The sequence below is a fragment of the Chiloscyllium plagiosum genome, unplaced genomic scaffold (genome assembly GCF_037043375.1).
Source record: "Chiloscyllium plagiosum isolate Xiang-an unplaced genomic scaffold, Cpla_swu_hap1 HiC_scaffold_29, whole genome shotgun sequence".
NCBI lineage: Eukaryota > Metazoa > Chordata > Chondrichthyes > Orectolobiformes > Hemiscylliidae > Chiloscyllium > Chiloscyllium plagiosum.
The window spans coordinates 96676689-96701080 of NW_028270167.1; positions in this window are offsets into that span (position 1 = coordinate 96676689).

The following is a 24392-nucleotide window of genomic DNA, read 5'->3' on the forward strand; positions in this document are numbered from 1 at the left end:
TTAAGGCAAATTGTTAGAGTCCATTGTTCAGGATATTTGCAAATTTAAAGCACAATCTGTCAGAGTCAACATGGTTTTACGAAGGCTAAATCGTGTTTGAATTGTTTGCTTGAGTTATTTGAAGATGTCACAAACAAGGTGGATCGTGGGAATCCTGGAGATAGAACATATCTGGTCTTCCTGAAGGCATCGGATATGTCGCTTCTTCAAAGAATAAGTGGTAAGATCGGACAACATGCAGTTAGGAGTAATTTATTAGCTTGGATGGAGGATTGGTCAACCAACAAAATGCAGTCACATGGAATACATGTGTCATTTTCTTTTGGCAAATGCAATTTGTGGGCTGCCATTGATTTCAGTACTCATGCCTCAACCATTTGAAATCGATGGTATGACCCTACTCGATTGATGGGATAGAAAATACGATGCCACATTTTCAGATGACACTAACATCGGTGGGAAATTACTTCGGAATGATGATGCAAGAGATTTTAAAACTATATGGATAGATTGGGTGAATGCGCCAACATTTGACAAGGAAAATTAAAGTGAATAAATGTGAGGCTATTCAAGTTGGCCAGTATAATAGAAAGACAAACTATTATCTAAATGGAGAGAAAGTTCAAAGTGTTTAGGTGCAGAGGAATCTGGGTGTCTGCTTGCATATCACAGAAAACTTGCATGCATGTACTGCAAATAATGAGAGATGCAAACATAATTTCAGTGTTTATTTATAAAAGGATTGAGTAGAAAGGTAGGGAGTGTTGGTGTAGCTATTTGAGGATGCAACTTGAGTGCAGTTTGGGTGTCCTGCAGAATGAGGTATTTGCATTGGAGGCAATTCATAAGAGCTTCATTAGATTGATTGCATATTTGAATTGTTTGTCTTATGAAGAGAAATTGAGCAGTTTAGGCCTATACGCTCGAGTTTATAAGAATGAAAGGAGATTTCATTGAGGTCTGTAAAATGCTAAAAGCAATTGAATGTGCGGATGTGGAGTGGATTTTTTTCATGTGGCGCAATCTACAACAAGAGACAAGAGATTTAGGATGGAGAGATGGCAGGAAAGTGGAACAGAGGCCGCGTTGACATCAGCCTCATCGAGGGGTTGGATTCCTCACAGATGCTCACTGTTCTTATTCAAATCTTCGACTGTGTTGCACAGGAATGGGGCAGGACTGGGTATCATAGAGGAAGCAGGCACTCATGATAAATCAGTCTCAATCAGTTAGAGAGAACGTAACCAGTAGGGTCACACAGTGACAAGCGCTGTGTTCTCAATTATTTACAATCTATATTAATGATCAGGAGGATGGAACAGATATACAGGTGCTGAGTTTGGTAATATCGCTGTGATCAGCAAGAGATTAAATTATCAAGAGAGGGTGGAGAGTCTGCAAATAGATTCAGAGAGGTAAAGGCAATAGATAATAGTTTGGCAGGTGAAATTTAATATGATGTAACCTGTCATTTCATTTCCAAGAATAATGGAAGGCATTGCGTTACTGAAATGGAGAGGGATTACAGGACTTAATGATGCTGTGTACTGGGGCGTTCACTCAGACCCGTTCAGACATGGGAGGTTTTGCTCCATCCCTGGTCGTCTGCTCCGTGATGCTCCAAGTGACGCCATTGCTCTTCGTACACATGGAAGACTTTGATGTGGTTGGTTGGTGGTGGGGATGGTGTTTTGAAACGTGCATCAAGGGGACGGCCTTTATCAAAGATATATTCATTTCTTTCTACGTCGAGACCCGATGACGATGGGAATGGCTGACTGCTTCCGAATGAAGAGGCCGTGACTGCTGCCAGGACAGTGGGTATTCATCAACACGATGTACCGTGCATGGGCACACTGTAACGTTAATATATATATATATATATATATATATATATATATATATATATATAGAGAGAGAGAGAGAGAGAGAGAGAGCTCCTTCAGTTCCTCTACCTCTCCCCATTGACATGGGTACTCTGCAGATGTAATGGAATCCATCGGGAATCCCATTGGATACACCCGGCAGCTCCCTGCTGTGGGCGAAACAATGTATTCACCTCACCCACAATATATATCCTCTATTACTGTATGGTGACATTGATGTTGAGATACTGGGAAATTATGGAAATGTCACCTAGTCCTGCTTGGAAAGTTCAGGATCATAGAAGCTGAATGAAACAGTCACCCTAACAGCCACTGGCAGCACCATCCTCCTCCTGGTGTGAAGCTGCAGGTCGTGTTAAAGGAGGTGACACCGCTCTGTGACCAGCTCCTTGTCCAATCAGTGTGCCCTCACACTCTCCTCCTCGCTTAAGTGAAGCTTGGGAAGCTGTTCCTGGAAAATCTGAGGTGGATCCAGCAGATCCCTTTCCCTACACACACTCACTGCGTGGTTTCAGAGCTTCCCCTCTCTGCAGCCTCTGCTCCATTTGTTGTTAATGTTGCAGGCTCAGATGCTGTAACCACAGTCTCTATCCAGAGTTGGGTCACCAAATCCTCAGGTCTCCCTGAATGTCTGAAGCAGCTCACAGCACAACCTCCAGCAAACCATCCCCAGCCCCTTCACTAACTTTTCAATTACAGGAGTCAATCAGAAACCCCTCGGCTACAAGTGTTGTGGACCAGTCTAGATCCCTGCAAAGTATTTTAAGAAGGCCGCTTAGACCTAAACCTTACCTTGTTTTGAATATAGATGTGAAGCGTGCGTTCCAGATTTGTTGTGGCTGATCAAATCACTCGACATAAAGCAATATATAATCTATTCAAATGCTTTAGTTAAAATACAAGCAATGAAAAGAACATTCTGGGATAGCTTATTTGTTGGAACACTTACGCAAACAATAGATACCGTATCTTTTTGGTTTACACCGCTTGGCACAAAGATATATTCAAATACAGATCCTTACAGCAGTTTTCCAGTCCAGGGGGAAACAACATCAACAGAGATCTCACAGAGAAAAGCAGCTAGGGATCATGTATTGAAACTTCCACCCCTTCTGGGATCCCCAGCTGCTTCTAGATGCTGCAGCTAAAAACAAAATGAGGAAACCTGGTCTGGAAGAGCTAGCCACTGCCCTTCCATTGTTTCCATTGTTTTAATGAAACGTAAAGTTTTTCTCAGTTATTTACTGAAACTGTTTTCAGACAGCAGTTCTTCACCTCTGCCTTTAAAACATCTCTTCAAAAAAAACCCAAGAGAAAATAACCTTTTTACAGTGATAGTGTCTTCACAATTCAATCTTTAATACAATAGTCCTTCAATATACAACGGTGGATTCATTTTAGACCTCCTAACCTTCCTCTATTAGTCGACTGAAATGCATATATATTACATTGACTCTGAGCACACAATGTTCACAACTAGATGCGAATTCATTCATTTTACTACTGCCACAGAATGCTTTTGTCTTTCTTCATCCAAGTCTCCACAATGTGTCAAAACTTAGGTTTTCTCACCCTGTCACCTGTGTAGTTTCAAATTGAATGGCAGCAATAATAAGCTCAATCGAAACAGACTGGTATATTTCTCCCTAAACTTCTCCAAATACTTTAAAGAGTTACGATCAGTGAAAAGGATTTGTCTCATGTATGTTAATGGCAATGTAAATCTGAAATGTTGTATTGCCAACACCAAGCTCAAGGTCTCGTTCTCCATTGTGGAATAAATCTATTGATGTTTCCACTGGACACTCCAACCACATGTTACATAATGGAGCACTTCTCACCTCTCCAATAGTCCTTTTGAATGACATAGCTCCTCATGACTCAGCATAAAAGAATTACATGCTTCTGTACCTCTTAATGCTCTCACCTCTTTACCTGCGACTCCAGGCCTGTGCCAGTAAACCTTAAGAAGACCTCGCACATTCTTCTCCATCTCTCACAGAAACCAAACTTTCATTTCTGAACTCAATCATCATCATCAGCCATTTCAGCTTCCAATCTTGGCATTGTAACTCTCTGCTCTTCCACACGAGTTCTCACGACTGCAGGAAGTGAATTGTTGAACTTCTCCAAAATACGAATCTCTCTAAAAGTGTCATAGGTTTGCTCAGTTTTTAATACCCTTACCCACCTTTCAAAATTACTTTGTTTGATCCTTTCAAAATAAATGTGTGTTTATCCAGGGACCCTCTCTTAGATTCCTGTAATGCTGTCTGTCAGCTTCTGGCAAGCTCATATGCACTTCAGATGGCTTTCTTCACCTCCTCATACTGGCCAGATACCTCCTCCGATACGGATGCAAATACCTATCAGCTTTGTTTGGATCAACTAAATCCACATGGTGTCTGCATTTGTTTAGCCACTTTCTCAAATGAAATTCAAAAGGCTTTCCCATCCTTCTCGTCAAATTTAGAGAATGCCTGGATGCATTTAAACAGAACCCCATTAGGCCATTGATTACAATAGGGTTGCTCAACCGCACTATCGTCCTCATCCCACCGACCTCCTACCTTCATCTCCACCATCTATATCAACTTTCCTCTCTAATTGCTAACTTGTTAAGTTGAAACTCTCTGCTTTTCTTCTGTCCTTTTCTCTCTTTCTTCTTCATTTCCTTTTATTTTATTTCTGCTTTACATCATAATTCAAACGGTTTCAATTCCTTCTCATGTTCAAAGAGCCTCATTTGAAATTGAATTCCAGCCATTTCCAAAGAGTCTGATGGCGGTTCCACCAAATATAATTGCCGAGCTATAGTTGTAATTATCTCACATTTTCACACAGACAAACGCAACCCCAACTCCAGCTTGTCTGTCAATTCCTACAGCTTTGCCTTGATTACCTTTTGTAAAACCCCCAACTTCACTTTTCCACACCCAGAGAACTCTTAGTGACTGAATCTTAATCCACAAAACACTGTTTAAACCAAACGAATTGAACATCCGGAACAAAAGACACTAACAACTACCATACGTGACCTTTGAACCCAATAGCCTCCTGGTGCATATTCTCCAGTGTTTGCGTGAGCTTATTCTGGATGCTTTGGTTTCCTCCCACAATCCAAAGATGTGCATGTCAGGTGTATTGGCCATTATGAATTGTTCATAGTTTTCAGGGATGTGTGGGTTAGTTGGCTTCGTCGGGGTAAATGTGTAGTAATAGGGTAGAGGAATAGGTCTGGGTAGGTTACTCCTCGGAGGGTTGGTGTGGACTTGTTGGGTCGAATGGCGTGTTTGCAACTGCTAAATCCAATTTGGTATTATCGATTTAGAACCGGACAAGAGTCCCCAGTTTGGTATAGACGAACCAGACTGCCTCAAACTAGTTTACGAAGGTAGCTTGGATGCCTCTTTTCCTTATTTAAAAGGTAGATGTGAAGTGGGTGTTCCAGATGTGATGCTACTAGTCAAACTACTCACCATTAAACAAAACACAATATATTTAAACACTCTAATGAAAATCCATACAAAATGAAGAGGAATTTAGAATAACTCAACTATTGGAAATCTTAACCGAATAATGGATGCAGTACCTTCTACAAATGAACTGTTCCAATATACCAACATCCCATAAACACACCTTTTGCAAAAAGGAACGTTCAGACATGCATTATTGCATACAGTTCTCCAATCCAGGAGGAAACAGTATCAAGTGAGGTTCCAGAGAGAATAGCAGCTAGGGATAGTTTACTAAAACTTACAACGCTTCTGGGACCCCAAGCACCTGATGATTGTTATAGCTACAATTAAAAAAAAACTAGAAAGCCTGGTCTGTGCGAGCTGGCCATTGTTACTACTATTTATTAAAAAAAAACCACAAGTCCCGTAAGTTATTTACTTGTGCCGTTTTCAGTAGGAAGTTTTACCTTTAAGACCTCTTACTAAAACAAAAGGAGAAAATAACCTTTTATTAAAAAGGTGACAGCATTATCAGGCAATTTAGTTGCATGGTCCTTTACTCAGTGGGCTTCCTCGTGTTACTGATCGCAAAGTCACCTGAGAGGGACAGCCACAGGAATAGACCAAGTTACAAGAATGTTTCTCATAACTTCTGAAACACGCCTGTCCTCCATGGACCATCACGTGAGACATACCAGGAAGTGAAAAACAGCTTTGCACACTCCATTTCATTATTTCTGAGCTACACAATGCCAGCACTCGATACACTCGGGGGCCAAAACCCAAGGCCAGGATAAGATACAGAGGGACAGAAAGATTCACATTAAAGACAGAAAAAGACAGTTAATTAACTGAAAAGACGTTGTGGAAATATGGGAAAAAGGACAGGGTAGTGGGACTAACTGGAGAAGTGAGATCTTCGAAAGTAAAATTACAAGAATGAGAACATTGAATAAAGGCATTGTCAGATCAGCTGGAATGGTTTTTTACATCAAATTTTCAATCTGCTTCACAGAACACCACAAACAACATAAACTGGGACAAGATGACAGCCCAGCATGGAGAGCTGTGCAGACCAAGCAAGTGTGTTGCTCAGTAAACTACACTATCTGCCCAGCTTGAGAGTATTGCAAACTTTACTATCATATGCTAACTATACTCGCATCAGAATGGGAAGGTTTGCTCTGTGTGTGTGTGTGTTCATCAGAAACTGTGCGCGTGATTGGCCTGGTTGAATGCAAAACTCTTTGTTTGAGAAGGAACGCACATGGAGAAAACAATTTTAAATACGAACAACAGGCAGGATTTTTGTTAATCAATAGAGAGAACGAGGGAAGTTTCATGGACAGATAAGTTAAAGTGTTTGAGAATGTTAAAATAAAGGCATTTGCCAGACAAATCAGCAATATACATCGACGTGTACATGAATGACAGATGGATGGAAGTTTGGTGTGAGTTCGAATCAGATTTGCTTGGGCAGGTTTGAAGCCGGGAGCGTCAGCAGAAGATTATTGGCTTCATTAAGACTGTACATCACAGCTCAAGATTCAAACAACAGATGGAATAAACCAGTGAGATATATTCTGGAGTGTCGAGAATTTCAAGTTAGAAATGGTCAGGGAATGGTGTCAAGAATCAACTCATTGCCAAAGGGATCTCCCACAGTTGTGACTTGTCTGCTTCAGCTGCAGATATTGGCCAGGAATGGGATGGAAACAGTGGAAGGAAGTGGAGTTGGAGTTCGTAACCAGAACAGTAGACAGTGATCTCCATGCTCTTAACAGCAAAGGCAATGATACAATGCATTGTGATTCTCCCCTGAAACTGAATAGTTCAACATAGAGTTCCGTGAGTAACACTGCCAGAGCAGAGAGCGAGACAGTAATTGAGCCCATTCATTGATGTAGTTAGCAGTGGTCTGTAGAGTCAATATCTGGATTGAAAGATTGGATTGGATTGGATTGGAACATTAATAGTGGCAGGAAGTGTAGACTATATGAAATAACAATAATACAGTCATAACTGGTTTATAGAAAACAAAATCCGGACAGTGACACTCACCAGGAACACCAACGATAGCCAGGAAGGGATAATAAAAATATTCAATAATGAGACGAGCGTAATATATCTGCGATGATAATGACAACCAATCAAATGCAGAAAGATACCAAACATAATCGGATAAGCTCCTGTCTATTGTTGGAATATTCCTGTCTAATATTCTCAGATTCTGATCCATTGTTGGAACATTCCAGTCTCATGTTCTCAGATTCTGATCTCTCCTCCCCTTCTCTCTCGATCTGCTGATCCCTGTCAGTGCTGTCGGTGATGCTTCCGCTCATGATATTGGTTGACACATTGAACGGAGCTCATTTATCATTAAAAGATGGAAACCCTTCACTCGGATAATTAGAATCCATGGAGATTGGCATTAATCGCAGTCACTGAACAAATAGGCTCAGTTAAACAGTTCAATACATCACTTTTCATTTACTGGTTTTGGATGGAATGGATGAGGGTTGCTGAGGGATGGACCATAAATCTTTCAATATTTTAAATCTTTTTTTCCTTGTATATGAGAGTATTAACAGAACACTGCAGGTGTCTATATATGTTCCATTCTGTTTATGAAAGGAGGCAGTTATACAAAAGCAGATTGGCTGCTTAAAAAAAAGTCTGGTGGGCAGGTTTCTAGATACCTGAACACAAAGTACGGTACTTATTGACCAGTGTGTGGCTACTCCTGGTTTTAATGCCCTGTTGTAGAAATCCTTGAGACAGAGCATTGAGACTGTTGCTCAGGAACATGCCGAAGCAATTCTGTCCCTATGGGCCTCTTACAGAGGGATAAGAGAAGACCATTCAGCTCATATTAGCCTGTTGCTACTTGAAAAGGTGGAAAGCTGTAATCTTGGCACATTTTGCCAAAAGAACCATTCAAAACAAAGAGATATGTCGCCGCAGCTGCATAACGTGTAACTGAGAGGGCACCTGGAGTACATTGTGTTGTTTGTGTTTCTGTAACTGAGAAGGGATGGAGCTTTGTTAGATACAGTTTAACAGCCGCTCGTAATCCACGGGTTGCTGTGTCTCAGATCTGTTACACAGGGACAGGAGGAGGCCATGCAGCCTCTCGTATGTGTTATAGCAGAACTGGAGGAGGCCATTAAGCCTCTTGAGTCTATTACAGAGGGACAGGAGGAGCCTATTCAGACTTTCGAGCCCGTTGTAGAGGGGCAGGAAGTGTTGATTTAACTTTCAAATCTGTTACACATAAATATTAGTTTTAAATTAGTTATGGAATAGGAAATACCTGATGTCAACATTAAAGTTCTAACTTCGAATGAGGTCAATTTTGAAAATGTTAGGCGAGCCCTGTGAAAGGCTGATTGGGATACCCTTTTCACAGGTAAAGGGATGGTTGGAAAATGCAAGGCCATCAAAACGTGGTTTCAGAGAGTCCAGAGCCAACGTGTTCCTATTAGTGAGATGGGCAAGGCTGGTGGGTGCAGGGAGTGCTGGATATATTGATGTTCTGGTCAAGGTAAGGAAGGAGGCATATGTCAGGTAAACAGAGCTGAGATCAAGTGAATCCCGAGAGGAGTATAAGGGCAGTAAGTGTATAGTCAACGGGGAAATCGGGCCAGAAAAATATGGACATGAGATGGCTTTAGAAATTGAGTTAATGAGGCATTGAAGAAGTTCTACAAGTCCTTTAATGGCAAAAGATTAACTAGAGAGAGAATAGGGTCCCATAAAGATCAGTAAGGCTACCTACGTATGGAAGCACAGCAGAGTGAAAGGATACTAAACAAGTATTTCTCCTCAGCATTTAATGTGGAGGAGGTTACAAGAGCGAGAGAATGAAGACATATACAGTGATACCTTGAAAAGTGTCTATATTACAAGGAAGTGTTGGACATTTTAAAACACATAAAGGTGAATAAATCCCTGGAACTTGATCAGTTGAATCCCAGAAGCTTGTGGGAAGCTAGGAAATAGATTGCTCAGCATTTTGCTGATTTATTTGTACATTGATTTCCACAGGTGATGTGACAAAAGATTGGAAGGCTGCTAACATAGTGTCATTATTTAAGTAAGTAAGGAAAAAGCAGGTAACCATAGATCGGTGAGCCTGACGTCAATAGTGACTAAATAGTTGGAGGAGATTTCGAGGAAAAGGATCGATATGCATTTGGAAAGACAAGGATTGAAGGGGGCTTTGTACATTGGAGATCACGTCTCACTGACTCGGTGGAATTTTTTTGAGGAAGTTATGAAGATGATTGATGAAGGCACGACAGTGGATGTTGTCTTTATGGAATTCAGTAAGAAAACCAAAATGTTCTACATGGTAGGCTGGTTAGCAAGGTTAGACTGCCTGGGATCCAATGAGAGCTCGTCATTTAGATCCAAACTTTTCTTTAATATTGGATACAGGGCATGACAGTGGATGTTTGTTCATTAAACTTGGAGACCTGTGACCAGTGGCGTGCCGCAAAGATCAACAGTGGGTCCACTGCCTTTTGTCACTTATACAAATCATTTGCATTTGAGTATATGAAGTATAGTCAGTAAGTTTGTAGATAATACCAAATTTGGTGGTGTAGTCGACAGTGAAGAATGATCTCTCAGACTATAATGGGACTTTGCTTAGGTGAGCCGAGGAGTGGCAGATGGAGTTTATTTTATATAAATCAGAGGTGTTGCATTTTGGCAAGACAAATCAAGGCAAGACATATAGGTAGGGCCCTGTCGAAAGCTGCCAATCAAGGAGAACTCCATAGAAAGTATCGAATCCCTACAGTGAGGAAACAGCCTATTCGGCCCATCGAATCCACACCGAACCTCTAAACAGTATCCCACTGGACAAACCCCTACCCTATCCCTCTGAGCCTGCATTTTCCATAATCCAACTCGCCTACACGTCCCTGGGTACTTTACGCAATTCAGCATGGCCAATCTACACTAATCTGTAAATCTTTACACTGTCGGAGGAGAACATAACATCCGGAGGAAACTCATTCAGACACGGGGAGAATGTGCAAATTCCACACAGGCAGTCATTCAAGGATGGAATTAAACCCAGATCGCTCTGCTCTGAAGCAGCAATGCTAGTCCCTGAGCTACTGTGTCACCTTGTGGTGCAGGTTTTCCGTTCCTTGAAAGTGCGGTCACAGGTAGACAGCGCAGTGAAGAAGGCACTTGGTGATCTTCCCTTTATTGGTCCGTGCCTTGAGTCTAAACATTTTCTCGACGTGTTGCATCTGTACAGGACATTGGTTTGGACACTTTAGTAATACTGCCTTTAATTCTGGTCTCCCTGCTGTCGGAAAGACGTTGTCAAACTTAAAAGGGTACAGAAGAGATTTTTTAAAATGTTGCAGCTGTAGGAGGGTTAGAGTTACAGGGAGAGTTTGAATAGGCTGGGACTATTTTCAAGTGTTGAGGCTGAGGAGGGACCTTAAAGAGATATATAAAATCATGAGGGGAATAGATAAAGTAAACAGTCAACGTCTTTTCCCAGGATAGGCGAGTCCAAAATTAGAAAACAAAGGTTTAAGTTGAGAGGAGAAAGATTTAAATAGGGACATAAGGGACAACATTTTCACACAGAGACTGCTCCGTGTATGGATCGAACAGCCAAAAGAAGTGGTGGAGGCAGGTACAGTTACACCATTTAAAAGGCATTTGGATGGATACATGCATGGGAGATATTTAGAGGGAGATGGGCTATGTGATGGCAAGGGGAACGAGATTTATTTAGAATATTTGGTCGGCATGGACGACCGGACTGAAGGATCTTTTTACGTGCTGTACATCTATGAGACTCTATTGCCACTTGAGTGGAGAACACAGGAACAGGAGGAGGCTATTCTGCTTCTGAATTCTGTCAGTCAGCTTGTTTGCTCAATTACTGAGAGTAAAATACAAAAATACATCATTCAGACTTTGATGGTGTTTTACAGAAACAGGAGAAAAGCTTTTCGACAAGAGAAGCTGTAAGGAATGTGAAGAGGCCATTTAGTCCCTCAATTCCATTCCACAGGAGCTACAGGTGAGCACAGAGCTATTGGAGCCTGTTACACAGGAACAGGAGGAGGACATCTATTTTCACAGACTTGGGATCAGGAAGCAGTCATTCAACTGCTTGAGACTGGGACACAGGAACAGGAGGCAGTCATTCAACTGCTCGAGGCTGGGACACAGGAACAGGAGGGAGTCACTCAACTGCTTGAGACTGGGACACGGGAACAGGAGGCCGTCACTCAACTGCTCGAGACTGGGACACAGGGAAATCTGTAGGCTAGTGAGGCCCCAGGGTCCTGTTACGCAGGAACAGGAGGCGGTGCCTCACTTCCCACCAGTATGGGACATTGGGAGAGAAGGGGAGTTTGCTTGGAACAAACATAACTACGTGAACAAATTGCATTAGTGGTCCACTCAATCCTGCCCCATCATTCACGAAGACCACGGCTGATCTGATTGTGATTTCCTCATTCCATTTTACGGAGACTGTCCTCTCTGTAACCTCTGCTCCATTATTGGTTATGTTGCACACCCAGATGCTTTAACAACAGTCACCATAACTCATCGAGAGGGTCGGGTCTAAGGATGAGTCAGGATTAGAAGTGTCCAATCACAAGAATGAAAACACAAAATAAAGGTATTGCCAGATGTTTAATTCTTTCACATTCGCAATCCAACGCACATAAGCAGCCCATCCATAGTACATTCAGGATGGAACACTGTGTGGATATGGCTCGCGTACCGCTGAATGCAACCCAGCAATATCAGAATGGAACTCTGTGCAGCCCACAACTATACTTGGTCTATAATCCTGGGATAAATGTCCAGCGTGGGGAGCTGTGCAGACCGCACTGGTTCATTCATATATAAACACAGGTTGCTCCATTTATCCGTAAAACTGTGTTATATCACTGCCCAGTGTGGGGAAACTTGCAGCCCATGCTGGAAGTGACAGGATGTGCAACTCCCATCCAGTTACAGCTCCATATCTCCACTGTACTTTGACAAGTTTTGCTGCAGATGTGAAAATCATTGCAAGGGAGAGATGTAAATGGAAACAGTTGAAATACCAATAATTCTGATTAAGGCGAGTATCACACAAGTATTTAAAGATGAAATAACTGAGATAATATCCGATGATGGTTTGTGAATAGTACAAGGAAGTAAGAGGGGGATGGTAATGTTATAGTGGTTGCACTATAAGCCTCCAAATCATCAATGGGAATTATAGGAACAAATATGCAGGGAAACTGGTGAGAGTAGCAGGATCAATAGGATTGTCATAATAGGTGATTTAAATTTTCCTAATATAATCTGGGACATCCAGATGGTTAAGAACTTCGAAGGAACGTAATTTCTTAAATTTGTTCAGGAAAGTTTCCCAAGCAGTATATAATGGGTCCTACTCGGGAAGGGACAGACACGACCTACTGTTGGGAAAAAGGGATGGATAGGTGACAGTGGTAAATTGGGGGAGTATTTTGAGAAAACTGGCTAGCGTTGTATTAATTTTAAAATAGTTATGGGAGGGTCAAACTTGGTCCACAGATTCAAGTTCTAAATTGTGGTGAGGCATATTTTGTTGGAATTAGACAGGGGATTGCAGGGGTTAATTGGAGTAGTTTGTTTTCAGGTAAAAGGGTGTTGGGCACGAGGGATGGCTGTAAAAGTGAGATAGCTCGAGTTAAAGGTTTACATGTTCCTGTGAGGGGGAAGGGAAAGTGAGTCTGGAAGAGAAAACCCTGGATGACAAAAGATATTCAGGCTCTGACCAGCAAAATTGAGGCGTGGCTCAGGTACAGGCAGCTGGAATCAAGCGAATCCCTGCAGGTACACAGGGGATACTGGAGTTTAATGAAGAAGGAAATCAGGAAGGCGAAAAGGGAGTATGAGATAGCCTTGGCTGAGAAGATTAGGGTGAATCCAAATTCACTACAGTAAAGAAAAAGAACAACTGGAGAGAGAATAGGTCGCCTAAAAAACCACAATAGGCATGCATGTGTAAAACCACAAGAGATGGGTGAGGTCCTCAATTTTCCCTCTGTGTTTAACATGAAGAAAGACATGAAGACCTGTGAACTTTGGGAGGTTAGTTGTGATATCTTGGTACAGTCCATACCACAGTAGAGATGCTGATGGACATATTAGAATGCGCAAAGTCAGATAAATCTCTTGGTCCTGACCAGATATATCCAAGAGCACTGCAAGAGGCGAGAGAAGACAGTTCAGGGGCCAAGGTCCCGGAAGTCGGGGCAGTAGCAAATGTTAGCTACTTCATGAAGTAGCCCTTCAAGAACGGCTGCAAATAAATGCCTGGGGAATATAGACCAGTAAGCTTCACATCTATTTTTGGTAAACCACTTGAGAAGGTTCTGAGATATAAGATATGCATGCATTTGGAAAGACAGAGTTTGACTTGGAGCAGTCAGCATGGCGGATCATGCCTTACAGATTCTGTTAGACATTTTTGAGGAGATGACAATGAACGGTGACGAGGGCAGGGCGGTGGACATAATCTAGATGGATTTCAGTAAGGCCTTTGGTAAGATTCCACATGGAAGACCGCTCTAGAAGGTTAGATCGCATGGACTCCAAGGTAAACTGGCAATTTGGCGACACAATTGGTCTGACATTATGAAGCAAATGGCTATGGTGGTGGTATGCTTGTCGGACTGGAGGCCTGTGACTAGTGGAGTGCCTCAGGGGGAGGTACTGTCCCCATTGCTGTTTGTTATCTATATCAATGATCTGGATGAGAGTGCACAACGCAAGGTTGGTACATTTGCAGATGACACTAAAATAGGAGGCATCGTTTACACTGAGGAACGTTATCAGAAATTGCAGCAGTACCTTGATCAGCTGGGGAAGTGGGCTGAGAAATAGCAAATGGAATTTAATAGAGATAAGTGTGAAGTCTTGCATTTTGGAAAGTCAAATTCAGGTGGGAGTTTAATGGTGAATGAGAAGGCCTTAAGGAGTGTAGTGGAACAAAAGGATGTTGGAAATCAGATGCACTATTGTCTGAATTTGAGTCGCAGATACACAGGACAGTGAAGAAGGCTGTTGGAACACTGGCCTACATGAGGGCATTGAGTATAGAAGTTGGGACGTTATATTGCAGTTGTACAGGATGTTGGTAAAGCTGCAATTAGAGCATTGGATTCAGTTTTGTTTACCTTGCCCTAGAAAGGATATTTTTGAACTAGACAAAATGCAGAAGAATTTGCAAAGATGTTTCCAGGGCTAAAAGGTCTGAGATATAGGGAGAAGTTGGACAGCTTAGAACATATTTCTTTACAGCGTAGAAAACTGAAGGGGATTATATAGATGTGTAGCTCTTATCAAATCATGAGAGCCATGCATAGGGGTGAATATTTCTAGTTTTTTTGCAAGGTTGGGGAATCAAGTCCTAGAGACCATCTGTTAATGTTTGGAGCAGAAAAAATAAAAAGGAACCTGAGGATCACCTTTTTTGCCCGGAGTGTGTTTTGCATATGGACTGAGCTGCCAGTGGAAGTGGTTGAGGTGGGTACAATAACAATATTGAAAAGGTATTTGGACAAATACATGGATAGGAAAGGAGCAAGGGCAGGGAAATGGGGTGAGTGTGGATGAACATTTTGGTCGGCATGTACCAGCTGAGCCGAAGGGCCTATTTCCATGCAGTGGAACCGTATGGCTGTAAATACGTGTGTTTCGGGATAGAGACAGAGAGGGACATACTGAGAAAAAATGTCATGGAAAGATATGTTCCCAGGTTTCAGAATGCTGAAATGAAGACATTTTGATAGTATCATGCAACACGGTTCAGTATTATGAAGAATTATGAGATAATGGAATATTGCTGTGAGTTCAGGCGAGGGAGAGAGTTCTGCAGCTTTGTAATTGGGAATGAGGACAGCAGAGGCTTCGGCTCATTGAACTGTATAAAACAGTAATTTGTCTCAGTGTCATTTTCATTGAGTGTGACAGAGGGATTGTCTGCACGAGGCTGAGCTCGTTTCTTATCGAACTCACCTCATTAAATACCCCCCACCCCACCCACCTCTCATTGAATGCCAGCCCGATTCTCCCACCCATCATGAATGGAGGTACTCACCGTCGCCAGGATGTCCCGAGATATTCCGTGTTCCCTGGCACTGGTGCCATCTTTAAAAGGCCAAGGGGCACACGGCTGAGCTTTCTCAGTTTGGAGCTGCCCTGTACAGTTTACCACGAGCATGGCACATAAGGGACAATTATACCATAGTTTGTTGACTGAGTATGGTGTGCATAGTGGATGGGCTAGTACAGAGGGGAACTATTCCCTTCCCAGAGGGGCCCATACCCCCAGACACACCGAGCATGGTAGGTGCTCACCACCCAACTCGGTGCAGCATCTGCAGTCTGAAGAAATGTCCAGAAATACAGGGCAAGCATTAATAACCTTCCCCGCTCTGTCAGGGTAAGGAACACCGTATTCTCTCTGCTCCCTCACACTCACGGTATATCTGTTACAGCACGAACAAGGCTCATGCTCCATCACTCAAACTGCCACATGTAGCAGCATTGCTCTCTCTCTCTCTCTCTCTCTCTCTCTCTCTCTCTCTCTCTCTCTCTCTCTCTCGCCTTTGCAATACCACCACACAGAGAATATTCTGGAGAATGTTCCAGATAATGTTCCAAATAATGCCCAGTTTCAGGAAAATGGCAGTGCCCCAGTGTGTAACACATAAGAGTAAGGAGTAGAGATGCATGTTTTCCAAATCACACACATTTCAAACCATGTTGAGGCCATTCAGCCCTTCAAACATGCTCTAGTATTTAATAAGGTCCCGGCTGATCTGATGGTTTTCTCAGCTCCATGTTACAGGAACTTTCAGTCATTCAATCCTCTGGGTTCCTGTCGCTGTCCAGACGACACTCAGGCGCGTTTACCCCAGTTTTCTTCAAGCGCCTGTTTCAGGGCATTTCCCATGGAACGCACTCTCCTAACAGTATACTCCATCAGCTATATACTTTCATGCAACATTCAGCATGCTTTACACAGACCAAACAAAAATTCTACACTTATTTTATGGTTCTAGATATCCAATCAGACTTAGTAATTCTGGTTATTTCACTTGACTCACCTTAATGATATTAAAACAAAAACAGCTTCTAAACACGTCTTGTTATGAAGTACGACTTCGAGCAGAGAACGTTTTTACCTCCAGACGTTACCTTGACCGTTATTTGAATTGTACCACTTTCCTTGTTATGAATGTTTCTCTTGCCCTCTCTGTGTGACTGTTTCTGTCTGTAACAGTTACACAGTCTCCGACTCAGTTGGCTGGACGGCTGGTTTGTGATGTAGAGGGACGCCAACAGCGCAGGTTCAGTTCCTCACACTGATAGAGATTACCATAAAGGGGACGCTCTCTCAACCTCACGCCAACACCCGAGGTGTGGTGATCCTCTGGATAAACCACCATGAGTGGTCTCTAATGAGAGTTCTTTGGGACTCTATTCTATCAATGTTAGCATTTTAATATTTTTAAAAATATCTTTATTGAAAAATAGATTTTTAACATTATAACAAACCAATAACAACACAACTCAAATAACTGATCAAAATTACGCTCATGTGCATGTACATACAAAACAAGTTAAATGCACTAAACGGACAGAAGAAAGACAAAAATGAACAATAAATAATGAATAAATAATACAGCTCAGCGTAACAAAATGATAGCTCTCATTCTTCTGGAGCATTAACTGATATACATCTTTATGTTCATTATTCTTCCTCTTTGGATATAAGTTCCATTAGATAATATCGTCAGGGCTGTATAAAAGCCTTCTGACAGTGGCAGATAAGGCTGTATCACGGTAATCCAAAAAGATCTGCCATGTCTTATATAAATCTCTGTTTTTTGGTGCACCATGACAAAGGCCAAAGGGATATTCTCCATGAAGAACTTACGGCGACCCAACAGACACGGGGGCGGGTGGGGGGGGGGGGGTGGGGGGGGGGGTGGGATTCAGATATCCAACACAACAGAATGCTCACAAAAATTCAGGATTATTTTTCCCATGTGCATCATTGTAAAGTTCCCTGGACAGACCCAGTAAAAGAGAAACCAGGTCCATCTCCAATTCAGTCCTCGACCCACTCTATCACACCTGACAAACTGCTCTAATATAAATGAAGCCTGCAGCAGAACCACAAGCAATGAGTAAGAGTGTCTGTAGTCATTCTGCATTTCGGACATGCTGAAGATAATACCACTTTGAATTTTGAGAGATAATCTGGGGTCAGATAGACCCTATGAAGAATTTTCAACTGCATGGAATGGGTCCTATTACAGAACAAAATCCTTCGAGTATTTTCACTAATATCCACCCATGTCTCCTAAGTGGCCTGAACTCCCAACTCTCTCTCGCAGACATCACAAAGCTGCACAGTCTTGTTTGAGAGAATACTCTCCAACTAATGATGAAGGGTACTGACAGAAAGTGCATTCTAAGCAATAAGCACCCTCTTGTCTCAATCGGATCTGTCAGAGTCTGTTAAAAGTGTGTTTTTTTTAAATCAAATGTCAAATCTGGAAAAAAAAACAGAAGAGGTCTCTACTAGACAGTCCATGCGTACGAGTTATTTGATCAAATGACATCATTGTTACTCCCTCAAATAACACTTGTTGGCTCAGTGGTGAGCAATGCTGCCTCACAACACCAGGTTTCCGAATTTATTTCCGGCCTTGGGTGACTGGTTGTGAGGAATTAACATATTCTCGCTGTGTCTGTGTGGTTTTCCTCCCACAGTCCAAAGATGAGCAGGTTAAATGACTTGATCATTGATAAATCACCGATAGTGTTCAGTGATGAGTAGGTTGGGTCATTAGTCAGGGTAAATATAGGATGGTACGGGAATGGGTTTGGGTGGGTTACTCTTCAGAGGGTCGAAGTGGACTTGTTGGGCCCAAGGGCTTGCATCTCCGCTGTAGGGATTCTACTAATTCTAAATCACTCAAGCATGGTACATCCCTGGCTGCCCACAGTTTGAGATAAAAGGTAGGGAGGAGGGACTTGGGGAGGGGTGTTAGGAATGCGATAAGTGGAAAGAGATTAAGGTGAGGGTGATAGGTCGGAGATGGGATGGGGGCGGAGAGGTCGGGAAGAAGATTGCAGGTTAAGAAGGTGTTGCTGAGACCGAAACATCGATTCTCCTGCTCCTTGGATGCTGCCTGACCAGCTGCGCTTTTTCCAGCGACACATTTTTCAGCTCTGATCTCCAGCATCTGCAGTCATCACTTTCACCTGCTCACAGTTTAAACCTGGAATCCATTATCCCCGGATGACAACCCGGTATACCAATTACAGGGGTAAGAAACATGGTTTAGTCTGTATTGCCCTCGATCTGACGCATTGTCATTCATGCTTTACCAGTATTGATAATGTTTGGGTATTGACAATACTCCATAAATATTATCATTTTGACTAAGAACAACAAGGGTTCACTTTGCCTGAGAGGGTTCAATATCTAACTGTATTGACGCCGAATCCTCAGCGGCCGAAGCACTAGTGTAGGATAAAAAGAGTTTAATTTATAGCTTTAATCTGGGAGATCTACTCCCCACAATCTGTGGGGTAGTTGCAATTTGCTTAGCTTGATAAAGAGTTGCTTATGATGCCAAATAAAATAGCTAAACCAGCCATTACGTCTCCTAAATACCTGTCTGGGAAACATCAAAGGAAGCATTCACACGGGGTACAGCAAATGTGGACGGACATTCATTTAATAAGAGTTATTCGACCTAGCCAGGATATTGGAAGTGTGTCCCATCTTTGAAGGTCTTGTTTATTTTTGTCAAACACATGGACATAGCTCACATTAAATAAATGATCAAAGACGGCTGTAATAAATATACCAAAATAGGGAACCCCTCCCCCCCGCCCCCTTTCCGACCCCCCCCCCCCCCCCCCCACCCCCCCCCCCCCCCCCCCCCACCCCCGCCGTGATCATTTAAAACGGATTTGCCCTTAACATCAGGTATTTCCCTATGGTCGCCCATAGTCATGGCCTCCAACGTTGTAAAATTAATCTTATAGCCAAAAAAGGCGACAAGCGAATTAATGCATTACATCACGTGAGCTGCCAAAATTGTGGGATTTGACAAAAACATAAGATCCTCATCTGTATCCAACAGAAGCTTATGTGGCATCTATCCCACGTTTGGGCCAGGTATGTTGTGGTAATATTCTCAATTGTGCAGGTTGCCACCGAATCTAAGATTGTTGCAGGAATGGGGAAGAGAGCAACCCTCATGTGGCATTTCTGTGAGTTGAAGAAGAAAATAAAATCCCTACTTGTGAGGTAGATCTACCTCCAGACATCTAGTTCTGCACACAAATCCACTAATTGCTTATGTTATAACGAGGGTATTGGGGAACCTTTGAACATTCTGCCCAACGTGGAGTCCATAAGACAGTTGAAATCTCCTACAACAATGTGCCACGATGCAAGATAACTTAATGTGGAAAATGCAATTACCAGGATTTTAAGAGGGTGCACCGTGGGGCAATAAACATTCAAAATACTGTATTATTTCCCAAAGGTCAAGGCTTTGGGGATTATGATCTTCCCGTGAGTGTCTAATACAATCTAGTAATTTAAATGGAAGATTCTTCCTACCGAGCATGGCTTCTCCCCTACTCCTAATATTAAAAGACGAGAAATAAACCCAATCAAACCCGCCCTGCTATAACGTCAAATGTTCCTTGTCATCAAGGTGCATCTCCTGCAATAGGACAACATTCACCCTCTCCTTTTTAAGACGAGATTAGATTATATTACTTACAGTGTGGAAACAGGCCCTTCGGCCCAACAAGTCCACACCGACCAGCCGAAGCGTAACCCACCCAGACCCATTTCATTTATCCCTTCACCTAACACTACGGGCAATTTAGCATGGTCAATTCACCTACCTGCACATTTTTGGATTGTTGGAGGAAACCGGAGCCCCCGGAGAAAACCCACGCAGACACGGGGAGAATGTACAAACTCCACACAGAGAGTCGCCTGAGGCGGGAATTGAACCCGGGTCTCTGGCGCTGTGAGGCAGCAGTGCTAACCACTGTGCCACCGTGCCGCCCACTAAATATACTAGAAAGTATATTTTTCCTCTTGAATGGCAGATGGCTCCCCTTAATGTTCCAGGTACACCATTTTAGCACATCATTGTCTATAACACACTGTAGCAAAATTTCAACTCTCAAGTTTCACATCGAATTACACATCGCTGTTCATAAATGAAAAACGACTCAGAGCCTAAAAACTTTACAAACTAAAACTAATACAACGAACCAGCTCTCAAAACTTTCCAAAGCTAAACACGTAATAAAAAACAAAGAACGAAACAAATTCCAGCGTGCCAATGACACTTGATAGGGTAATTTACCCCCACACCAATCCCCCCCCCCTCCCCCCCACACTGGGGACGCTTACATATCCCAAAAACTTTGTCTTCTGACCGCAATCAACATGGCATCCAGTGCAATTAAAAACAAAAATTAGTATTGAAGTGCCCTTAGGTGGGCACTTAGTCATCACAACCACATTTGTAACTCCCTCCAGCCGCATCTCAGACACAAGCAAAGAAAGAGAAAATGAGTAGTAATATTAATGAAGAAATTAAAATTGAGTACTCTGCCCATTCCCGACTATAATTTAACACTGGTTACTACCAGAAAAATCCACAAAATGTCTTTAAGAGAGAAACATGATTATATAAATATCCAGCTTATGATTATATAAATATCCAGCTTACTTTAAAATGTCCACAAAGTTTTCGCTTCTCTGGAGAGTCAGGCGGGTTCACGGATCCATTCAAAGCAATACGGAGCACCGCTGGGAACCGTAAGGAATACTGAATCCTGTGTTCACTTACTCTTCTCTTGATGTCATCAAACGATTTTCTTTCCTGAATCAGCACCACTGAAATGTCCTGAAAGATCATAATCCTGGAGCGCCCATGAATTAAAGCCATCGGACCCTTCCCCTGGGTTCTGAAAGCTTCCATCAGTCTTTGTTTATCCCCACAACCATGGGACTGCACGAGGACAGGGCGAGGGCGCTGGTCTGAGTCTGACCTCTGCGCCATAAACTGATGTACTGTCTCAGTCTTCACCCGTCCATCTTCAGCATCGAAGTGAATGAATCACGGCAGCCAGTTCTCAAAAATACTCACTGGCTGACCACATGCCGTCTGGGCCAGCAGACCGACGATGTGAACATTCTTCAAGGTTCTCAAGGTCGTGATCTTGTTCAGTTAAGGTGTTTTTCAAGGGCGAGCATCCGCTCCATCGAGGAGTCAATTATGGTCTCTGCCACTACAGTTCGGTGCTCAAACTCTTCCGTGCTGTTTCCAAGGCTTTCAAGTCAGGTTTTTGGAGCACGGCTGAGAACGTGCTTACTGCTGAACTTTTCTTTAATAATGCCTTCAATCATTTCACATAACTTGGTGAACTCAGTGACCAAGGCCTGGTGAGTAATTGGGTCTATTGAAGCAGCGGCGGCCTCAGGCATGCTCGATGCTTCTGACGGGTGCACCACGTGTTGGGACTTACTCGATCCTTTCCTGCGTTTTGTTATTTCCACTTTACAAAACGGGATTAGTAAAGATTCTATAGCTCTTTTATTGTTGAATTTTAAGTAAATGGCTGGGATGAAGTGGGTTAGAGAACCACTTTGCCCGTTCTGTGATGCAAAGCCCAGCAAAGCAAACCTTCCGGATCGTGGTCTTCTTGGATTCCCCCTTAAAATTTTATCAATATTATAATTTCGTTTTGCGTTATTTTAGTGGATGTTCTGGAGCCGTGTCATTTGCTACCATTGTCTACATTTCCCCCCACACCACACATTCCTGCCAATCACCGATAATCCTCGACTCCGTTGTTATTTATGAAACTTCTGTCTGTGCATCAAAAATATTCAATATCTCTGCCTACAGCGCTCCGCGGGGAGAGAGATCGAAAGATCTACAATGCTGAAAAAAGAAAAATAAACCTCAAGACCTGAGATTGCGATAAGCTTTCCTTCATCTCCTTATGTGGGAAAGAATATAATTATATTGGAAGCAGTTCGGAGATGTTTCACTTCATGTATTCCAGGAATGATGGTCTTATATTATGAAGGCTTTAACAGGTTACTCTTGGAATGAGAGGTGATCTTATTGAAGCATACAAGACCTAGAGGAGAGTGATCAGATAGATACCCACTGGGTATAGTCCAAATTTCTTGTCATTTTTATAGAATGTCTACATTGTGGAAGCAGGATATCCCATCCAGCAAGTTCACACTGACCCTTCGAACAGCATCCTCCCGGACCTGCCGCCCCCACCCTATCCATGTAACCCTGCATTTCCCATGACTAACCTACCTAACCTACACATCCCTGGGCACTATGGGATGACAAATCCACTTTAAGCTGCATATTTCTGGACTGTGGGAGGAAATTGGAGCATTGTCAGGATACCCACACAGATACCTGCATAGAGAATGCTCAAACTCCACACAGAGCGTCGCCCGAGGTTGGGATTGAACCCAGCTCCTTGGTAATAGGAGGTAGCAGTGCTAACCACAGATCCACCATGCGCATCCGTTAGCTCTATTAGTTATTTGTGGCTGACTAAAGAAATCTGTCTGACTTGTTCCCATCACTGAACCTGATCCAGTCTGAGACCTTTATCATTGGCCATATCACCAACCTGGTTACATTTAAAATTTGTTGCGAGCAGTCGAGGAGTGTGACTAGAAAAGGAAAGAGTGACACCCTCCAAACTCATTCAGAATAGGAATTAGAAAAAATCACCAAGTGGGAATTCATTCAAGTGGGAATTCTCTTTCCCATAAATTTGTGATGGCTGAATCTTTATATTATATTGAGGCTGGCTTCATCTGGTTGTCCATAAACAGGTGAATCAGGGATAATAGTACATGGAGATAAAAGTGCAAATGGGATCACAATGAGATGAGTCACGACCTTATTTACTGGTGGAAAAAAAGCAAATTACTGCGGATGCTTGAATCTGAAACCAATAGAAAAATTGCTGGAAAATATGAGCAGGTCTGGAAGCATCTGAAAGGAGAGAAAAGAGCTGACGTTTCGAGTCTAACTGACCCTTTGTCAAAGCTAAAACAAGGGGGAGACATAGGAGGTATTTATACGAGGAAAAATATCTCCCCATTTCTCCCCTTCATTTTTAGCTTTGACAAAGGGTCAGTTAGACTCGAAACGTCAGCTGTTTTCTCTCCTTACGGATGCTGCTGAGACTTTCCAGAATTTCCTCTTTTATTTTCTGGTGGAGTAGTTTCAAAGGACCGAATGGCCCACTAGTGTCCCTCAGCCCTGTATTCCATTCAGCCCTTCAGACCTGCTATACAAGGGCAGACGGAGGTCACTCCGATGGTTTGGTGTAGTTTTGGAAAATGTATTTGGAAAATTCAGGCTGGGTCAGGAAGCGACCCGACCCCCAATCCCTGTTTCCAGCTGTGCGTCATATTCCGCTAGGTATACAGCCCCCATGCCCCACCCGGGGTTAACTCAAACAAATCCTCTGGTCTCCCTGAATGCAACATTGCACAACACAGCTTCCGGGAAAACAACCAGTTACTTTCCAAAAGCATAACATGCGAAATGAATAAATAGGAACAAGATTTGGCTATTCGGCCCCTCAGGTTTGCCCTGTCTTTTAATAAGAACATGGCTGATCTACTCCAGGGCTCAACTCCACGTTCTTGCCGACTCCGCGTATCCCTCCACATCTCTCTGGGTTATGGAATTCTGGACATTCACTACTTTCTGAGAGAAGACATCACTCTGTGTCTCAGATTCAAATCGATGTTCCATATTCGGTATCCATATCCTCGACTTTGAGACTCTACCCAGGAGTAGAAACAACTTGTCAATATCTACCTTTTCAAGCCCCTTCTGTGTTTTGTATTTTTCAGCGGTATCGCTCCTCATTCATTTAAACCCCAATGAATAATCGCCTC